Source organism: Macaca mulatta, chromosome 7 (assembly GCF_049350105.2).
Source record: "Macaca mulatta isolate MMU2019108-1 chromosome 7, T2T-MMU8v2.0, whole genome shotgun sequence".
Lineage (NCBI taxonomy): Eukaryota > Metazoa > Chordata > Mammalia > Primates > Cercopithecidae > Macaca > Macaca mulatta.
Window position 1 is genome coordinate 24,729,003 of NC_133412.1, and position 15,825 is coordinate 24,744,827.

The 15,825-nt window shown below is 38.1% G+C and overlaps 1 long non-coding RNA gene across 1 annotated transcript in view; it reads left to right on the forward strand.

The window, feature by feature from the left end:
* The first annotated feature begins 3,222 nt into the window (after positions 1-3,222).
* LOC144329864 (uncharacterized) overlaps positions 3,223-15,825 on the forward strand; it is a 191,496-nt gene continuing 178,893 nt past the window's right edge. Inside the window, exon 1 of the long non-coding RNA XR_013395564.1 lies at positions 3,223-3,305. This is a non-coding gene — a long non-coding RNA (uncharacterized LOC144329864). The remainder of the gene's footprint in view (positions 3,306-15,825) is intronic.

Below are 15,825 nucleotides of genomic sequence, written 5' to 3' on the forward strand. Positions count from 1 at the left end.
TGCTGATAGTTTATTTAAGCTTGTAGACAGCTTTTTCTTGCCTGTCGTACAGCTGTGAGTGTGGGAGCACAATTCTCTGGGGACCTGGGCATATGTTCTCTCCTGGAGAAAATCTGGGAGAGAGCCCCAAAGAACACATTGTACCCCTCTCTCTGCCAAGAAAAGAAAATCCTGCCTGAAATGCACCCTCGGCCAATGAGAAAATATGAGCTGGAAATAGAGCTTTAGAAACTTAACTGTGCATTAGAATGAAGAGTGAGTTGGTGGATGAGGTGGAAATTCTGGGTTCCATTTTTGATCTTCCACCGTAATGATATGTCCCACATACTACAGAGTGTGGTAAACTCTCTGGACCTCAGTTCCTCCCCCGTAAATGAGGAGATTAGCCAAAGACATGTCAATGTCAAGATACCTTCCAGCCCGATGCTCCCAATTTTATTGGCACTTCCTAGAATTGTAAAGCTGGAAAAATATTCAGATTTTTCTAATTCAGCTTTTTTTATTTCATAGATGAGAAAACTGAGTTGTAGAGAGGTGAAGTTATTTGTCAAAAGCCACCAAACCAAGTAGAAGCCAAGCTAAGGTTAGGACCAGTATCCTCAGAACACCAGTCCAAAGGCTCTTCATCTGTTGAGTCACGGTCCACCTTAAATTCTGATGCAAAGCCTGGACCTGCTGGGAGTGGAGAAGGGATGGCAGGAGCAAATGCATCCCAAGTAAATCCATAAAATTTGCAAACTATTGTCAGGGTTGTGTGTTAGGGGAGCGGGGTGGGGTGGGGTGCGGGGAGGCAGGTCTTAGATTTCGGGCTAAAAACCCTATGTAACACTTTATTTCTGAAAGTCGGGGTTGGAACCAAATATTTAAGGATTTTTTTTTTTTTTTTAAACAGGGTCTGGCTCTGTCGCCCATGCTGGAGTGCTCGGCTCACTGCAGCCTCAACCTCCCGGGCTCCTGAGTAGCTGGGACCACAGGCACGTGCCACCACGCCCAGCTAATTGTTTTTGTAGTTTTTTGGTAAAGAAGGGGTTTCTCCATGTTGTCCAGGCTGGTCTCGAATTCCTGGGCTCAAGGGATCCGCTTGCCTTGGTCTTCCAAAGTGCTGGGATTACATGCATGAGCCACTGCACCTGGCTGGAATGTTTTTACATGTGATGGGAATTGTGCCTCTGGCTTCTTTGGTTTAATAGCTTCATTTGTGCAAGAAGCATCAAAACACATTGGACCAAATTTAGGTTTATATCTGGCCTCCAAATAAGTCTTACTCATGTGTTTTGTTGATGGCAGTTTCTGATTTGTAAAAAGCCAGTTCCCCTTTTAAATGTTATAGCTATTGTTTCTCTTACAAATACTTCTGCTAAATTCGGTGCTCCACATTCGTCAACCATAGTCAGATAACACAACAAGGGGCTGGCTAAAACAGAAAAGGTTTTCTCATTAAGTGAATCTGAAGGAGGCCTCTACTAATTAGTTATTGAATTGGATCTTTGGGGTAGGTACATTAAAATGACCAGTTCTTCTTGAAAATATATAGCATAGAGTCCTGGACCGCAGCCCAGACCTATTGATTCAGAATCTTTAGGAAGTAAGGCCAAAGAATCTGTGTTGTTACAAACTCTCCAAAACCTCTTATGCACACTCACATTTGAAAACACCCGTTCTCAATACTTGCCCAAATATTTTCAGTCTTTAACAAAACTGACCTAATGATAATATTATCCTAAATGATTCTTTGGTCTTTAAAATGGTGAGGTAATGCAGGATTCAGACAATAATATAGGTATGGAAAACATACCATTTAATTTTTCAAAGAAAATGTTTTTTTCTCTCCACTTAAATACAAGGAGATGAGTGGCTGTGGCCTGACTCATGCCATGGTGGACATGGTGTAGGGTATCAACATTTCTTCTTGGTGGCCTTCATTTTCCAGATGATTCCTTAGCTGAGTTTTCTTTTCTTTTTTTTTTTTTTTTTGACAGAGTCTTACTCTGTTGCCCAGGCTGGAATGCAGTGGTGCAATCTCGGCTCACTGCAACCACCGTTTCCTGGGTTCAAGTGATTCTCCTGCCTCAGCCTCTCGAGTAGCTGGGACTACAGGCGCTTGCCACCACGCCCAGCTAATTTTTTGTATTTTTAGTAGAGGCGGGCGTTTCCCTGTGTTAGCCAGGATTGTCTCGATCTCCTGACCTTGTGGTCCACCTGCCTCGGCCTCCCAAAGTGCTGGGATTGAGTTCTTGTTTTAATATTCACAGTTGCATGCATTCCTGCCATTGAAGAACTACCCCTCTAGTTCTGCTTGACTTTATTGAAATACAGAAATATCAAGTGTGTTATTCAAAAAAAAAATACTTCAGCAGATAGTAAATGTAAAACTTACATCTCCTCTTAGCATCAAACAAGCTAACATACACACTCATATGCTGGCAGAACAAAAACTCATCTAAGAATGACAAAGTCTGACATTTTCTAACTTTAAAACACCTTGCTCTATTTCTGAACTAAGGTTTCTCTGGTTTTCAAAGAGGCTTCATAGAACTCCTGGGGATATTAATTCAGCTGCTTTTCACCTCCTCTGTCTTCAGGTTTGGGATTCTTGAGTGCTTCTGTGGGCTTGCATTCCTTGTGTGTCTGTGTAGCCACTCCTGGGTTCAGATCCCTCTATTCCAGTAGTGTGGTCAGAGCAAGATAAGTCTACTCCAGCCCTCAGAGCCTCATTTCAAGGGCAATAGAGGGCATTTGGAAACGTCTCTTGAGTAAGAGTATAGGGTATCCAAACTGACAAGGGACTCAGTGAAAATGCAGTTGCCCTCTGCTACCCAATGTGTGGCCCGTAGGATGTGCACGACTTTGCAGTCATGGAAGCACGTACTTCATTAAAATTGGGCTGGTTACTTTTTTCCCCCACAGAGACCATGTCCTGACTGCAGTTTATTAAAACTACCTAGGCCGTGTACCATTATTCGTCCTGCTTGTATTCATGAATGGCCTGTTCGCAATAGGAACATCCAGGTAGAGATCAATAATCAGTCTCTTAGTTAGGGCAGAGAGAGGGAAAAAAAAGAAAATCCACTGGTGCACTGCGTTCAGCTGTGTTTAAGAGGTCTTATCATTAAAGCAGCAGCAGGCATTTATAAACCAAGGTTGCCGACAGTGCTGGGCAGACAGGATTAGAATAATCATCCATCAGGCTCTGTTTCATGAATGTTTTCCTTTGACTTTTGGCAGGATCTCCAACCTGAGCATATGCCAGCTGACATGGGAACACTGAGGCCAGCAATTTAAGGATTTCACATTTGCTTGCAGTGGTAAGATTTAAATATATAACAACGAAGGGCATTAAATATTACTGGGTTCTGGCTTTTTCCATTAGATGCGAAAGTGAGGTTGTTTAGGTGTATCTTTTTTGATCAGTAAAGATCTCTACTTGCAAAACCAATGCAAACACAAGATAAATCCATAATCCATAAATATTGAACATAGTGTTTGTTGGTATGAGTGAAAATAGGAAAACTAATAATTAGATTTTTTAAGTGTCTGCATCATTGGGCTAAGTGGAGGAAATGGTTTCCATGTTGAACAACGAAACTGTGTATTCAGAAGAGATATGATTGTACAGCACAAAGGGACACACAGTTAAAGATCAATGGGGAGAAAGAAAGGGAAAGTGACTCTGTTTTCAATTCTGCATGGGGCAGTCATACCCTTAACACGGGTCCAGATATTTGGTTTCTAAAACAACCACATTTGCAGTTAGCTAGGAGATTGTGTAAAAATGAAGATTCTGTAAGCCGATGACAGTGTACCTCCACACACTGGACACTTGCTGCCATCCGAGACATCTGTACGCCATTACTTAAAAAGAGAGTGATAATGGTGACTGTTGACAGATGGATGGCAAATTGTGTTACTGGAAGATCATTTTGAAAAGGGAAGTCTCCCACTCCTCTGTGTGTATGTGCATTTATATATATGTGTGGACAAACACACATATACTCTCTCCCTTAAATCTGAGGCCAAAATGTAATACTGAAAAAAGTAATTAAAATTTACATTCTTAATAAAAGAGAGCACCATCTTTGGACACATTTTCAATATAAAGTAGAAACTGCACCATGATAGGGTTAAATAGTCTAACAAGATCATCTAGGCCTCGGTGGATTCTTTGGACCCTGTGTTGTTTAATTTAATAGGTTAAATTAAAAAATAATACACGTTCCATTACCATCTTCCTTTAAGCCAGATCTTCATGGAGTAAACCTATATTTGGCACATTCAATTCTTTGAGAGCTACCATTTTAATATATTTTCTTTCTGTCTGTCTTTTTTTCTTTTTTCTTTTTTTTTTTTTTTTTTTTGAGACAGAGTCTTGCTCTGTCAGCCAGGCTGGAGTGCAGAGACATAATTACAGTTCACTGAAGGCTTGAACTCCTAGACTCAAAGGATCATCCCACCTCAGCCTCCTGAGTAGCTAGGACTACAGGCAAACACCACTGTGCCATCCTAATTAAAAAAAATTATAGAGATAGGATATCACTGTGTTGCCCATGCTGGTCTTGAACTCCTGGCCTCAAGTGATCCTCTTGCCTTGGTCTCCCAAAGTGCTGGGATTACAGGGGTGAGCCACTGCATTCAGCCACTAATAAAGTTTCTATATATTTCTTAGTCCCAATTTTCATGTGGTCTTATTGCAGATCCATGGTGCATTGAGTAAAATGTGACTTTGAGAAGCCTGATTTGCTCATTCTTGTGTGCTGACCGTGGTGTTACATCTGTGAATTTCTGAAGGATATATTTTAGAAATTCAGCATTCTTATTTAGTCCTCTTAGTATATTCTTTTCAAATTGCCTCGCTGCTTTATTCAGTCATATTATTGCAGTAACTTTTAGTTTAACAGCTTGTATTCTCAAAATCTATTTATGGAACAATGGAAGAATGATTGTAAAATAGCTTGGAAGATGCATTACTTAAACTGATACCTGGAAGTGATGATATAACTTCACACTTTTATGCATATAAAAGTAAATGAATGTATCATTATGGTTTATTTTATCTGAATATTACATTCCCCTTGAAAATTAAATAACTTTGCACTTGAGTTTCATGTTTTATTTCATGATTTAGAAGTGCTTTCTAGGAACTACCACCAAAGCCTAACTTCCATACGTAAGTCATGGTTTCCTCATATGTGCATGGAGTTTAAGATAACATCCTAATTAGAGTCATTAAATCTTTGATGTCAGAAGGGGCTGAGTTAAACTGAACAGGGCTTTTAAAAATCCCCAAAGCTGAGCAATGTGAGGAGGAAAACAAAGTAAGAGAAACACGCATATGATTGGCCTTAATGATATTATAAGCCTATAAGAAAGTGGCCTACAGCTCACATCTGGACCACAGAACTCATCATTTCATCTGAACCTGTGTGTATCAAATTGTGCTTTTTGTTATCAAAAGTGAAAGCCTGCAAAAAAAAATAAACTAAACTAAACTAAAATAAAATCCAATAGACCATGCTAAATTGAGTTGCATCATTTAGAAAGTGGGAAGATTTTCTTAGAACTAGCCTTGGAGCTTCTTGTCTCTGTAGAGAACCAAGGACCATACAGAATACTGTCCCACTTCTGCATATGAGGACACTGTTGAACAGATAGACTTGTTTGAGAAATAATATAATCATGTAGAGTGACAGAGTAGAAAAGCACTAATGTAGACACCAATGTACCACAATCTTACCACAATGTACCACAGCAAAAACCATACCTGATTTTGCTGGATAAGATTTTTTTTCTTTTGTCTCTAAGATTTTAAATAGCCTCTAAATGTCAGTCCTTAGTTTTTAATTTGTAAAAGGGGTTTACTACTTACTCTATTCTCTGCAGACTTAGCTGGAGATAAAATAATAAGTAAAAAATACTTTGTGGAACTTAAAATCACTACACAGAATTTAGTATTGCTAGAAAGTTGATTCCTTGTTAATAGCGCTTGTCTGATTTGAACATTAGGTCAGAAAAGCATCTTCATCGATCTGGTCTATGTTTTCACACTGAATGAAGGCTTACAGTTGCTCTGAGCTCTAATACACTTGACTGTTCTTATTAAATTATGATAACAAAATGCAATCATTATAACTTTCCCTGAATTGTATGTGTATCTATTTTTAGTGTTGTTGATGCACTGATCGAAATTTCAGTGTTCTAAAATTACTCCAAATGAGAGCATGGGAGAGTACAGAGGAAATGTTTACGATACAATCCCTGTCAGTAAGGGGAGTGGAAGGGGTCTCTGGGGCTCGTCCTTGTGGTAAAGCCGTCTTTCTCAGACCTCCTTTCCTCTAATTCTTTTCAGATGCAGACTTCCTACCATAGCAAACCCTGTGTATCTTCCTGCCCCTTCTCCTCCTCTCTACCCGCTCCTGTCTCCTTTCTCCTCTCCTTCACACCTCAGAAAGTCCTTTGATTGTTTACAATCCAGGTTTTTTTTAGCTATTGACCCACAGCCTTCTGCTTCCATAAATCCTGCTTTAAGTGTTTGATCTGTAAGACAAATATACCCCCATAGCCCTGAGTTTACTCTCTGACTCTGTTTCATTACAAATGTTGTAGACAATCAATATGAGTTAGGGGTGGGGGGAAATGTCTTAGGTCAACAAACACAATTTGCTGGAACATACCATAATCTTTGCCCTTGCAAAGAACTGTTGATCACATGTCCTTTAAGAATAAAGCCAAGTTGTTGGAAAATGTAACTTAAATTAAATACACAGGAAATTCCAACAATTACACATGACATAAAAAATCTTTCAGAGCTCCCAGTTCATGTACTAATGTTAGAAGCAATCAAGGACTATGAATAATGGATGAAGTTAAACATAGTGGCCCAAATTTTTATCCAGAGTGCTAGAGAAGAACGTTAACATAATGGATGTGGGTCAAAGAAATTGCCTGACATATGAAATACCAACCAAGAGTATCATCCATTTATTTTTTATTTAGGAATAAAGTTTGCACACCATGCCAAGGTCACCATTGTGGAGATACTTACTTGTGTGCGCTATGGTCCTCCCTAATGATAACGATATTCCTTCCCAGTCCCGAGACCCCCAGTCACATGGCAGCATTGTTTGTACCTTCTGTGACAATTAAAATCCACCCTCATTTCTACCAATTTGTTATCCCAAGAGAACAAAAGTAACTAATAGCTCCTTCAAGCCTGGGTATGGTCTATTTTGTCCTCATGTTAGAACTTAATTTAAACCTTCCTTGGTCACAAAATTCTGAGACTAATCTGGGAAAGTAACCAAAGAGAATTAAGATGAGAATAAGGTTAAGTATGGGAAATGTTGTCCTAAAATACTCCACCCAAATTTCCATGTGTTTATAACTGACCCAATTAGCTTGAAAATTAGTTTGAAATCATCATAGCAGATCATAGGACTAATAACTCAATCAAACAGTGTACTCACAATCTGGCAGATCTGGCTACATCTATTATTTCTAGCATTCCCAACTCAAAAGGTAATTTCTCTTTTCAATCACTGACCTCTGTTTCTCCCCAAAGCCAATGTGGAGGTAAGATATAATCAGCAAAGAGAGCTCCTTAGGACCCTTCCCAGGAAGGGGATCAGGACATTATGGAATTTGACAGAGATTCTAGTAGAGTCTCTCAAATCTCAGCTATTTTTATTAGTATTTTGTGAAGCTCCAGAAAACTGCAAGTATTTTCTGTTCTAGTCACCCCTTATTACTTTCCAGCTGATCAAAATAACCCATGACTAACAACAGGAACCCGAGAACCGCCATAACTGCAATGGTCCCATCTATCACTCAGACATTTTTTGTGTAATAAAGTCAAAAGCAAATTTTCTTCTTTTATTTTCAAGTTTTGCATCTGACAAAATGTCATTGGAGCTCAGTGACTTATGAAAAATTGGGACAGATTGAGAGCCTCTGATAAAAGCAATCTTTGTATCACTAAAAGATTCTGCTAAATTGAGGGGAAAGGGGACTTACAGTTCTTAATAATGTGTTTTATCAACCACCTGCAAAAATTTTTAATTAAATATCTAAAGATACATTATATTATTGTAAAAGACACAAACATGATTCCAGAAACATTTTAAAAGCTTGAATATTTAATATTTATTTGTTTTAGAGATAGAGGGAAAGAAGAGATGAGAAACATATATTGTATAATCATATTATGATTTCATCCTCATATCAGACAAGAAGATATACTCTGCCATACCATCCCATGATTATGTACTTTACCTTTTAGACTCTTATCTGCTTATACTCTGTGTGTGTGTGTGTGTGTGTGTGTGTGTGTGTGTGTGTGTGTGTGAGACAGAGAGAGAGAGAGAGAATATGAATGTCTGAGAAAGTAGGAAAGAGTTATCGTTAAAAGTAAAACTCTCAGAGGTTGCCTGAAGGGGCAAGATTTACCAAATATCTATTGTTTAAGGAGTGACAATTACTGCTAAGATTAAAAATAGTAATTTTAGAATTGTTATGAATTCTTAGTGTTGTTTTGGTGTGTTTTTCAGTGAGCTGTAGTGCCATATTTTCATGGCACTACCATGACAACTGTTGTGTCCTTGGATCCCCTGAAATCTTGATTTCATAAATGGAGGATATCATGGTAAAAATTGACATTTCTAAATATTAATTTTCTATGTGAAAGGCATTAATCATTTTGTTTTTTCTTTTCCTAATCACTCATGCATCCTTTTTTTTTTTTTTTTTTTTTTGGCAAGCCGTTCATTGAACAAATGTTTATCAATCACCATGTAGATATTGCTAGACATTGTTTTATATATTGGGGATGCTGAAGTAAACCCAACAGATAAAAATGTCTGCATTCAAGGAAGTTAGTTTTCAATGGAGGAGATAAACGATGCAGGGAAAAAAATATCTAAAATATAGCATTTATATATTTTATATTCCCATATATATTTTTATATATAGATGAATGCAAAAAGAAAAAAGAGGAGATATGAAATGGTATATGGGGCTGAACTTTACATGGGGTGGCCTGGTAGAGATTTTCTATGTAGATACCTTCTGAGAAAAAGACTTCAAGGAAATGAGACAGCAAGCCAGGCAGAAATCTGAGGAAGATTGTTCTAGGCAGAGAGAACAGTAAATGCAAAAGCTCTGGGACAAGAGAATGGGTAGTATATTTGAAAATTAACAGGGAGGCTATTCAGTCTGAATCGTTAGAAGGATCACTCTGGCTGCCATGCCAAGAATGTGTCTTAGTCTGTTCAGGCTGCTATACTGGGTGGCTTATAAACAACAGAAATTTATTTCTCACAGTTCTGGAGGCTAAGAAGTCCAAGATCGAGGCATCAACAAATTCAGTGTCTGATGAGGGCCCATTTCCTTGTTCATAGAGGGAGCCTTCCATTTGTCCTTACGTGGTGGGAGAGGCAAGAAAGCTCTCTGGGATTTTTTAAATAATTGCAGTAATCTCATTTTTGAGGGCTATACCCTCATAACCTAATCACCCTCCCAAACACCCCACCTCTTGATACCATCACCTAAAATGTCAGGATTTCAACATAAGGATTTTGGCAGAACATAAACATTAAGCCTATAGCAGAGTAGGAAGAAACTCACAGGGTGGGTAGAGAAGACATAAGTAGGTAGACCACTTAGGAGACTGCTTCAGTAACTTCAGGAAGAGAGGATAGGGTCCTGTGCCTAGGTAGACAAGGTGCCCTGGACTAAGAGCACAAATAACTTGTCTGTAAGAACAAGAAAGGTGTGGATAGGTGGGAAGAGATGGTAGTCACAGGATATGAAAGTTCTCTTTTGATTGTTTAGCAAATGTCAATCACATTAGACTGCGTAAGTGCAAGCATACAGTGATCACCTGATTGAATTTAAGAAGGGTTATGATTTCACCAGGAAAGTTCACCAACATAAAAAAGGATCTAGGAAAAGATTAAAATGATGCTCTATGGAATTTAAGCTGGAAAGGAGGGAGAGAATTTCATGAGAGAGCTATGTCTCAGGGACAGAGAGAGTGAATTTCAGGTCCTTGTGTGATTTTAGAATTGTAGGAGTTAGGGTGTTAGAAGGAGTGACCAGGAAAAATAAGAGATCATGATCATAGAAGAGAATATTTAAAATTGAGATTCTTGCAAGGAGTGCAGTTATTGATAACCACAAAGTCAAGTGTTTGACTGTGTAAGTGAGTGGCTCAAGAAGGATGGCTGATGAAATCTCTAAAAGCAAAGTAGTCCAGAAACTGAAAAACAGGTTATTGGAAGGATCATGCCATTGGATATGAAAATGGCCAAAAATTAAATAGGGATAGTATTAGAGAAAGTGATAATGAGCCATTTGCTAAAATCTCCAGTGAATGGAGGGAGAATGAACTGGAGGATGGTGGAGGAAGCACCAAGAAGAGTAGGGGAGTACATCCTGATGCCATGAAAGAGAAAGCTGGAGTTTTATTGAGGAAGAAGGACAAAAGGCCTGGACACAGTAATGAAGAACACGGAGGACATCTACTATACTTTTATGCTCCTTGATAAGAGGGATCTAGGAGAGTAAAAGCTACCTCTTGAAAGGGCTTTAGTGGAATGAGTATGTGGGCAGTCAGATCTCAACTAGTGCAAAACGGTGAAAGGGAAGTTTCCACAGGAAGTAGAGAATAAGCAGATTTACTGATGACTGACCTCAAGTCCCAGAGGATTCAGTGAAAGACTTTCAGGAGGTATGAGGCTAAGATCAGAACAAGTAGTGAACAAAGCCACATGAGGATTAGAGAAGAGGAGATAAGAGATGACCTGGTAGTGCTGGGCTGGTGTGGTGACTGATCTGCCGTGGTCCGATAATAGCTGGTCTGCTGGTCCAGGGCAGGTGGTGGCGGTGAGGCTATGAGTGTTGAGAGGAAAGAGAGTTATGTGCAAGTTTTGGGGGTGTGACAGACCTTTCCAAGAACATGAAGAGCTCTCAGGTGACCATTGACTGTTACTGAGGAGACTGTTATCCTTCAGAAGGGTGATGTGCTCAGAACACACAGATACCCTCTTAAGTCGAACCAAACAGTGGCCTTCAGCTCAGTGGTCTTACACTAAATGGGCTGACTCCCTCTGAGTTCATCATTACAGAGCCCAATGGCTCAACTTTAATCAGAGGATACCTTTATCTTCCTTCATCAGTAGAATATCGTATTATTGGGCTTGTCATATACAGACTGTGAAGCTTATTTTCATCATTTAAAGCATTCTTTTGTGATCTGTGCTGTTTCTCCCTTCAACCTGTTTATAAACCTTTCTTCCCCCTCCCCTCATTTTCTCTCCTAACCTGTTCTACTCCTTGATGCTGTGAATGAATGAATAACTGTCTTTATGTCCATTGCCTCCAGTGTCTCTGGAAGTACTGCCTTCTCCCCCTCTGTGCATACTAGTTTCCCCATAGTTTTGCTCATCTTCTATTTTGTGCATTCTGAGCTGTTTAAAGGTATGTGCGTTGCAAGTCCTAGTGGTCCTCTCCTTTGTTTGTCCTGACCTTCTGCCTTTGCTGAACTGTTGCTGTATCATAAGTGACTGTTAACTTTTTCTCTTTTTATCTAAAACAATTCTAAAACCAACATCTTTTGGGGAAGGATGATAATATTCATACAGTTTGTGGTATGGGACTCTAATAAAATGCAAGTTGTAATGAAATCTAAGGCCTCAGGCCCACTGTCTCCAAAAAGTAAAGTTATTTTCTGTTTGTGACCTTAGGGGCAGCTATTCAGTTCTCTAGAACAAAAAAGTGTACATATGAAGTAGATATGAATAGAATTAGGATCACAGTTAGTGACAGAGACCATCAGTACCATTGGGGTTATTGTGAACCATAAAATTGCTATTGCTCTTCTTCTCTTACAATGTAGAGATATTGCAAGGATTTTAAAGTCTAATATGTTTGGACTTTTTATTGGAAGTAAATGATATGAGTCAGTGAAGAACACATGATTTAGATAAATGAACTTTTCTTAACAGTTAAAATTATTCACTTTTCATCCTCACCTATACCATTGGTTATTTCTCTATTCACGTTCTAAGACAAGAGTCAGTCCTCTTGTTATACTCCTCAATCTCCCTTAGGTTCTCAATTTCAGGTTCTCACCACCTGCAGTTTCTGAGGCAGTGCCATATAGAGTAAGAGCGCTGGATATGGCAGGAAAGGACTAGTGTTTAAAGTCGGGCTTTGCTGCTCACCAGCTATACAATGCTGAAGACGTCAGTGAAGTGCTGTTATCCTCTATTTTCTTATCATAGGGTTGCTATGTTTAACTACCCTCATGTGTTTGAAAGTGCTCAGCACTTATAAAGAGTAGGTCCTAAATAAATATGCACCAATAATTTATGTTTATCATCTACTCCTTGGTTTTGACTTCAGGTGATAGATTAATTTTAATGCTTTATTTTTGATGCTTTCTGTTTCTCTGGCGTCCTCAACTGTTCACTCTATTTTTCTGCTTAAGGATTTTTTTGCCTTTACTTTTCACTTGACTGATGAATGTGTACCATATTAGATTACATTTGTGGTTGGAATGGGGAGGTATTAGGAGCCTCTCTTCTAGATAAGGGGGGATCAGAAGTAAAGGTGCCAATGACATGTATGACAAAAACTAAATATTTATGAGGTCGAAGGGAAAGATGAGATGATGGGAACATGAGTGTCAGTTGATGGTAAAAAGTTTTCATAAAGTTAACCTCTAACAATATCCGTAGTGTGTAGAACTACAAAGGGTAAAATAACATTTGACTGCCTTTTCTAGAAACTATAAATAATCAATTTAGTAAAATAAAATTCTATTGTCTCCACATAATTATAGATATGTGACTTCATAGTGTGTAATTTTGATTTCCTCATACATCTTCCTTAGCACATACAGCACAGAATGTTTGAGAACTAGGAAGACAGAAACTATTCAATGAGCAGCAATAACTCAGAACCGTAATGTTAAGGGGTCCATTATTTATTTATTTTTCTTTAGAGGGTGAAAACCAAAGGGCAGGTGATTTAATTTAAAATTAACTAATTCACTCCCTTCCTTCCTTCCTTCCTTCCTTCCTTCCTTCCTTCCGTCCGTCCGTCCGTCCATCCGTCCGTCCGTTTTCTTATAACTGCATCTTGTTGGAGTCTTCAGTCAGGTATCATTGAATTAAAAACCAAACCCAGTAATCACCATCTTTAAGTGATGAAGTATGCACAATGAAACTCCAAACAGTAGAGACAGTTAAAACAGATAAGTTTCCAAGCTCAGTTTCTTGATTGATACTACCTTTTCAAAACAGTTGGGTATTCCATGTCATTTAAATGGCAAAGAGAAAAAGAGAATATATTCTGCCTGACTGTGTCTCTTTGGTCATCTTTTCACACTCCATTAGAGGCTTTATCCAACTTTTGTATTCAGACTTCACTGTGTTTTTCTGGTGCTAGAAGAAACTTCAATGAGGACATGATGAATGTCCATATTAAATTACATTCCCCTCCCCTTTTAATTAAGTTCATTTAAATTTAATTTTGTAATCTTACTTCAGTAAACCATTTGACTCCAGATGTTGGATGTACTTCTTCTTATTTCTGCTTCCACATAATTGTACCTGTAAAAGATTTATCACTGCAAGAGACATTTTGGAACCTTTCAGAGCATTTTTGGCATATGTTTCACGGATGACTGGTAACATGAGCAATTAACATCCTAAAATGTTCTTATGCTCTCCAGAATATTTTTAATGGGATAAGTTATTTTTATTAGCCTGAACTTTAAACAAATAATCATCTTAAAGGAAACACTATCATCAAAACAACTCAGTTGAAACAGAAACCCAACCCTAAAGGAAATTGGTAAGAGTGAGAAAAAAAGACCTTTGGGCTAAAACAACCTTTAACAAAGATATATAACCAAAAGGCAAGGCTTGGCCTTTTGCTAAAATGAGAGTTAGAAGCAGAGTTTCTGTTTCTTCCAGTTGACTCTGAGTCACTTCTGTGTGTGCTGTAATGCATATATTATAGAGTGATGGGCCACACCACTTTTGCTTAGGGAACATTTAACTCTGACTTTTGGTGATAGAACATTCAGATCAATCAGAACAACCCAAGAACTACCCGCTTTGCACACCAAAAATAGAAACTCACACTAGTGTATTTGAGAAACTATAGCTGCCTTGGAACCTAGAACTCAGACCTACTCCATTCATAAATGGTCTTCACCATCAGGTACCAGGCATTCTTAGCCACATAAAGATTGCTAGTAAATAGCCTTTCTTGTTCCTAGAATTATTTGAATGCTTACAATTGTTCTGAATCTGCCTTCTTGCTTCCTTAAGTCAAAGCTTATTTAATAACATACTTGATAGCCCTCCCGGGACCTTGTCTAATGAAACTCCTAGTTCTCATCAAAGAAACATAGACTACAATTCAACCTTTAGATGACATACTAAAGAAAAACAGCAACTACAAATACATAGGATAAAGAAATCAATTCTTTTTCCTCAAGTGAAAAATTATACTTCATGTGTTGGATATGTAATAATGTGTCTTGATGTATATGAAATATTCACCACTACAGTAAACAAGTTAAAGTATGGATTTTTCCTCAGACTTAAGGGACTCAGTAAGCAAGTTCTAATTTTATTCTTTTACAATCTTGTTTGGCAGGGACAGGTATGTGTGTGTGCATTGGTGGTGGGGTTTATCTAAAACCCACTAGAGTTTAGCATTTACTGTTTCCAAGTGCTTTTCTTGCTCAGAGTACTAAATAATACTAAAAATCATTTAAAGATGACAGTTACCATTGCAACCAGGCATAATTTGTTTGTCCATAATTGACAGACAAAGAACTCACGTTTTCTGCTTATATCTAATATAACAAAAGCTCAGAGAATGATTCTGTGAGTCATGGAATTTTGCAACTTTATTAAATTTTAAATAGGAAACCAGTGAAGGCCTAGAGATGAAACAATGTCTGAAGCAGCAAATGGCATGTATAGAATTAACAAATTATCATGCTACTCAATGTATTTGTTTAGAGCGTAGCTTTGCTAACTAGAAGAGTGCACTTGAAACATCCTTTGATTGGAAGACTACCTAGTGACTATTTGCCAATACCTCTAGTTCCTGCTGGTAATCAAGAATAGATGTCTACCATGGAAATTTAAAGAGGATTGAGAATATATACAGAGCCGTTAAGATATTGCATACATTTCATGAAATGAGAAAAAAAAAAAGAAAATCAGTTTTGAAAAGAAAAAATGGGTTGTGCTTTCAATTGCTTCTATAGATCAGTTATGATGAAATAAAACAGATTTTAATGAAATAAAAATTTTGTCTACCATATGTGTTAGTCAAATCTATCAGATTCAAAATAAATATCTGAGACATTGTCTCTATCCTAGAGTTATTTTTTAATGTATTTATTCATCCATTCATCCCCCGACAATGTAATGAATATCCTTGATGCAAAGCAAGTGGTAGAGCTTGAGAAATCTGAAAATGAAAATCAGAGCTAGGTCCTACTGATGTAGGTGGAATAAGTTTGAATAAGATGTATGAATTGTAGGGGCAAAGGGAATTTTTCCCTCCCACCTCTGAAGGTTCAAGTCTGCTGAGATAAACTGACAATAGATTAACAGGAGCAAAAGCATACAAATTGATTAATGTGAATGTGTACATGGGAGCCATACAAAATATAAGACTCAAAAGGGCCACATAGTTGAGGCTTACATAGCCTCTTCATCGGGGAGAGGGACGTGGGAGATGCAGGCAATTTTGAAGGGTAGTAAATGATGTTTAGGGGAGTCAAATGAGCCCCCAAAGCAG